We start from the raw sequence: 5,789 nt of genomic DNA, 5'->3' as shown, positions 1-5,789 counted from the left end.
TTTTTTTTTTTTTTGCAGATTAATCATTAGCATGAAAACTTTTCTTAGTTCTATTTCTTGATTCTTTTTTTTACTCATTGGCACCAATATATTGCCACCACTTACATCAAGCATTTCAAGTTTCCAACTGCTCTATGTTTGTGTTGGTAGCCTCTCTCTTCTTGAATAACATATAAGCTTTGGTGTTGCTATGTAGTACCCGGTTAGTCAGGGAAATAAATTGTGTGATTTCTACAAAATTTATATTTTGAACAATCCAGTGAGCATCAGAACCCATGAAATAGGTCTGCATCGCAAATATAGAAGTTGAAGCATAATCTGATTTTAGTAAAATATTTTCTTTGGACGAGTAAACGAAAATTCACTAATATTTTCATGATTGTATTTCTTTGTCTCTATGTAGATAATTTGAAACTCCCTGTCACACGGTGATGAAATGGTCGCGTATTATCATTGAAGCTTTGATGGTGTTAGCAGATACACATATGAGCTTGATAAATATATCAATGGGCAGTTGATGAACAAAATATCTAATGAGATGTCTTTAGAGGTTGACTCTCTAAATTAAAGATTCAACGAGTTTGAGACAATTATTCAAAAACTGGTCATTTCTGAGAATTTTGTGATGAAGTGTAGGGCGAGTGATAGAAAAAGAATTGTCACGCTATGTTCTTAAGCTGGTTGTCCACGGAAAGTGCGAGTTTCAGCTTGGGCGGATGAGCAAACATTTGAAATAGGGAAAATCGAAGGCTTATATTCGTGCCAAGGTGTGAATAGTGTTGGTAACAAACAAGCAACGTCCATATGGGTGGCTAATGAAATACAAGATATAGCGAAAAACTTATCCAATTATGACCAAAACAAATCAATTCTGCTTTGAAAAATAAGTACGGGTCAACACTATCATATATTAAGTTATGGAAATCCAGGCAGCTGCACGGGGATCAAATATTTGGAGTAGTTGATGATAGTTTCAATTGTGTACCTACACTGTACGCTGAGCTTATTAAAAGGAACTTGGTTTCTCACATTACTTTTGATTACAATGACACTGATTAGGCGTTTGAGAGAATTACATCACTTTTTAGGGTGTGGATTGATGGGTTCCTAGCTAGTTGAAGACATCTCGTGGGGCTAGATGCATATCATTTAAAATTCAAATATTTAGGAGTGTTACTTTCAGCCAATGCCTTGGATAAGAATAATTGATTTTTTACAATTGCATTTACACTTGTTGAGCTTGAGTCGAAGAAATATTGGGAATGATTTTTGAGGCATTTAGCTTTATTTTTTGAGCTTGAAGTTGAGCCATTAAAATTTATCTCAGATAAGGAAAGGGGGTTCGTTGAGGCACTTAGGGGTGCATTTCCTAATGATGAGCATAGGGTTTTCAATTGTCATTTGTGGAAAAATATTTAAAAATATCACCATTTTCATGATAGCAAGCCAATTCGACACACTGTTTAGTTCGATGCAAATGCATATATTTTAATACGACACACTGTTTGGTTCGCTGCAAATGCATATATTTTAATAAAAAGTTTCAGGGAAGTTGAAGTTTAGCCAGGGAAGTGTTGTATTAGTTTCCGCAACTGAGAACTACATACGAAAATTAACTACAAAAAAGATAAGTTCATTATCAGAAATTCAACAACCTTAAAGGTCGAGGTCGAGAGAGATAAAAAACGACATGAAGTTGATATCTAACAAAAAGAGTGCTCTTACCTTTTGTTTATTTATCTGTTTGAAAATTATCTACACAAATTAGTTGTCAATATTATAGTAGATAAATTAAATGACATAATTGGCCACTAATAAAGTTGTTTTGATGCCTCATTTTTTTTCTTATCACTGGCAGGCAACATTGGTTTATTTCACGATTGGATAGTGCTTTTGTTACCACCGGAGGTTTTCCTCCAAGCAATAGAATGTGCTAGCAAACTCCTTAAAAGTTTCACTAAATATATAGTGATTGTAATTTCTTTTTTCTTGCAGGGCTATGTGCTTGATTGACTTTGGGATTCAAATTCATCGAGACGACAAGTTAAATGTTAACCAAAATCAATTGTTGGATAAGCTAGTTATCTCAAACAGCGCACAGATGAATAAAAAGAAAAAAAAGATCAACAAAAAAATTTGCATAAGAAAAGGAACTTTGAGTTTTCTGCATTCAAAGAGCCTGTTTTATTTGTTTGCTATCTATGAAAAAATTATGTATATGTATTAAAAAGGCATTGGGTGGATGTAGTGAAGAACATCGATGTGTCGATTCATAGAAATATATATGGAACCTGATTATATATATTTTTGCATGAATCACTTTCAAAAATTAAAACTTCTGTCGGGGTGGATGAGATGAATCCAAAGAAAGAAGAAACTGAAGCATATAAAGGATGAGGAGACGGGAGCCATAGAAGCGGTGAACGAAGCAAATGGCAAAGAAGCAGTTCCAAATAAAACTTCTAAGATGAAAATGGAACATCGAAAATCAGGAAAAGGCAATGTCGAAAGAGTGATCAATTTGTAATTTTTATATCTTTTTTTATGTTTGTTTTTTGTTTCCAGATGGTCTTAATTGTATTGTATCCCGAGAAATTATGATTCCCTATTGTTTCTGATTTGAGGTTTTTTTGTGTTCTAGTGTTTGTAATTCATCATTTGAGATTTATCTTATCGTTTTTTTTTTCTTCGGGGCTCATATTTTTTTGTGTACTTTTAACATCGAAGCTTTTATTTGAAATATAAATGATGTTTTGAGCAATCGATATTAAAGTAGCCTCGACTCATTGTTATAATCAGCAATAGTGAACATTTCTTCTCCTTCCTGATCTAGCAGTGAATTTATAATTTGTTGGAGAAGTTGAAGAATTGAGATAAGAGAGTGTTCGTTTTGTAATGAGTAGACTTTAAGGTTTATGTACTAAAGAACATTACTTTTTTGTAGACGAATTTATGATTTGGGCTGTAAATACTACAGTTTTGTGTCAGATATATACCAAAAATACAGTCTCTTAAAAATGATAACCATAAATACTGCCGAACAGTAAAAATGAGGACTAAAAATCCTACAGAATCTTAGATCCCGTTTCTCTTCCTTCTTTCCTTAACTCTCAGATTTTGGAGAAATTGCAAAGTTGCGCGAAGAGGGGTGGGAGAAAGGGGGGAGAAAGATAGGAGTTTTGATGGTCTTTTTATGCTGCATCCAAAAAGTTGTCTTCTAGGAAGCTGTAGCAGCAACTGCTAACTCCGATAGTGGCAAAAGGGTAAGAAGAAGAGGAGTTTCGAAGGACTTTCGGACGCAACAATCCAAAAGCTTTTTAGCAAGCCATTGCAGCGACTGCCTACTCCGACAATGGCGGAAGGGAAAGAATAAGAGAAAGATGAGAGTGTCGTGGAGGTAGCGACCCGAGCGAATAAACATACTATGGAGACAGCGGCCTGAAGAATAAGTGTGTCGTGGAGACGATGGCCGAAAAGATTAGGCGTGACATGGAAACAACAGTCCAAGAGAATGAGTGTTCAGAGAAGTCAGCGACCCAAAAGGGTGGGCATGTCATGAATAGAGCGGACTACAGCAGCCTAACAGATGGGTGTGTCATGCGGACAATGACCTGAGAGGGTGGGCGTGTCGTGGAGGCAGCAACCCGAAGAATGGGTGTGTCATGAAAACAATGATTCAAAAAAGTCCCAAAAGTTGTGTATGTTGTGAAGGAAGTGACCCGAAAGAATAGACGTGTCGTGGAGACAGCAGCCCAAAAGATTAGTATATCGTGAAGTCAGTGATCTGATAGACGTGTCGTAGAGGCAACGACCCAAAAAATGAGTGTGTCATGCAGACAGTGACTCGAAAAGATGAGCGTGTCGTGGAAGCAGAGACCCAAAGATCGCGTATGTCGTGAAGGAAGTGACCCGAAAGAATAGACGTGTTGTGGAGGCAGCGGCCTGAATGGTGAGTATATCGTGAAGGTGGTGACATGAAAGAATGGGTATGTCACGGAGCTAGTGACCGAATGAATGAGTGTGTCATGGAGGGGATGTGTCATGGAGACAGTGACACGAAAAAATGGGTATGTCATGGAGCTAGTGACCGAATGAATGGATGTGTCATGGAGACAGTGACACGAAAAAATGGGTATGTCATGGAGCTAGTGACCGAATGAATGGATGTGTCATGGAGACAGTGACACGAAAAAATGGGTATGTCATGGAGCTAGTGACCGAATGAATGGATGTGTCATGGAGACAGTGACCTCAAAAGGTGGGCGCGCGTATCGTGGAGGCAGCGGCCCGAATAATGGATATGTAGTGGAGGTAGTAACCTGAAAATGATGATGATTCTCATTGAGGAAAATCATATAAATGGGGTGTGTGTATGAATGGACACTCAAAATACAACTCAGGTATGTGATAATTATTATGTAAGATCTCATACAAGACACGTAGCAAGAGAAGTATCGTGTTCGGTCACCTAGGGTATAGGACACCATTGAGGAGAATTACACATTGTCCCAATAAAAACCAAACACATATGCAAATGATAAGCACATATAGGGTATAGTGCACAATGCAAGAAAGCAATCAAACACTAATGCACACGCGAAATATACACTACGCAAGTGATAGGTCGACCGAGGCAAGAAACCAATTGGATCAAAGGGTCGGCCGATCGAACTAAAGTGATCGGTCAACCTTGACGAGGCAGCCAGTCGGACCAAAGTAGTCAGTCGACTAGGCCGAGGCGACGGATCAAGGCAATGTGCTAAGCTAACCGGGTCGGGACTGCCGATCAAGGCAAAAAGTGATCTCGACTGGGCTAGAGACAAAAAGTGACTGAAGCTGTCAGTCAAGGCAAAAGTGATGCTGATCGGATCGGGGCAACCAGTCTAGGCAGAAAGTGATATCGATTTGGCAAGAGCAGTCAATCGAGGCAAAAGTGTGATGCATGAAATGCAACAATATATGGTGCAAATGATCCAAACAACAGTGAGTCATATTCATGCTAACGATCTCATATAGACGCCTAAGGTTTTAGCTATTGGATGTGCGAAATAACCGTCTACTGCTTAGACAAGGCATATTGGGAGCTTCACCTTCGGATCTCATAAAATGAAAATTTTCACGACATTGTGGAATGAGTTAGCTATAAAGTTTTTTACATTTCACAACTCCTCATGATTTTGCAACAAAACTTTTCTCTTATTGCAAAATCCAAACATCTCAACCCCTCCAAGGAAGATTGGGGAAAGTCAAAGCAAAGGGTAATTGACATTTCAACCCACTAGGATTTATGTATAGGGTCGCAAAAGGAGATCGCTCCGCTCAGCATAGGATTTGACCACATATGGGATTCCTAACATAGGGCTTCCTCTAGAAAATCAACAGTCAATCCAATGAAGTGTGATCGCGCCGACTAGTGTCAGTCTGTCAACTCGTCCCGTGTGGGCAACCGGACCCACAACGTCTAGCCTAAACTAATCCTAGGGCTAGCTAAGAAAGAAAAACACAGGAATTGAAGAGGTTATACCGTGGCGATGGTTACTTGATGTCCGGCGAAGCCCGAGAAGAAACTCTACCCAAAAAGAGAGAGGAGACACCCACTTTTTTCTTCCAAGAATGAAGAAGCTCTCCCCGCAAGGAGATTCCAACGAACGTCACGAATTCACCAGCGGTAGATGTCCGTACCGCGCGCCGAAGTATCTCGCGAGAGCTTTGTTAGGGGGGGAGCCCGATCTGGGAGGAGGCTGCGCTGTGAGCACGGCCGCCAAAAAGTGACGTCGGCGGCGGTCCGG

At 39.4% G+C, this 5,789-nt stretch overlaps 1 protein-coding gene across 1 annotated transcript in view; it reads right to left on the bottom strand.

Annotated features, from left to right (window-relative positions):
* Positions 1-5,783, bottom strand: part of LOC110029506 — a 9,406-nt gene extending 3,623 nt beyond the window's left edge. Inside the window, exon 1 of the mRNA XM_020731830.1 lies at positions 5,525-5,783. The gene's annotated coding sequence lies outside the window, so the exon portion shown is untranslated. The remainder of the gene's footprint in view (positions 1-5,524) is intronic.
* Positions 5,784-5,789: the final 6 nt, after the last annotated feature.

The sequence above is a fragment of the Phalaenopsis equestris genome, unplaced genomic scaffold (genome assembly GCF_001263595.1).
Source record: "Phalaenopsis equestris unplaced genomic scaffold, ASM126359v1 Scaffold000581, whole genome shotgun sequence".
Lineage (NCBI taxonomy): Eukaryota > Viridiplantae > Streptophyta > Magnoliopsida > Asparagales > Orchidaceae > Phalaenopsis > Phalaenopsis equestris.
This window is presented reverse-complemented; position numbering and strand designations above follow the sequence as displayed.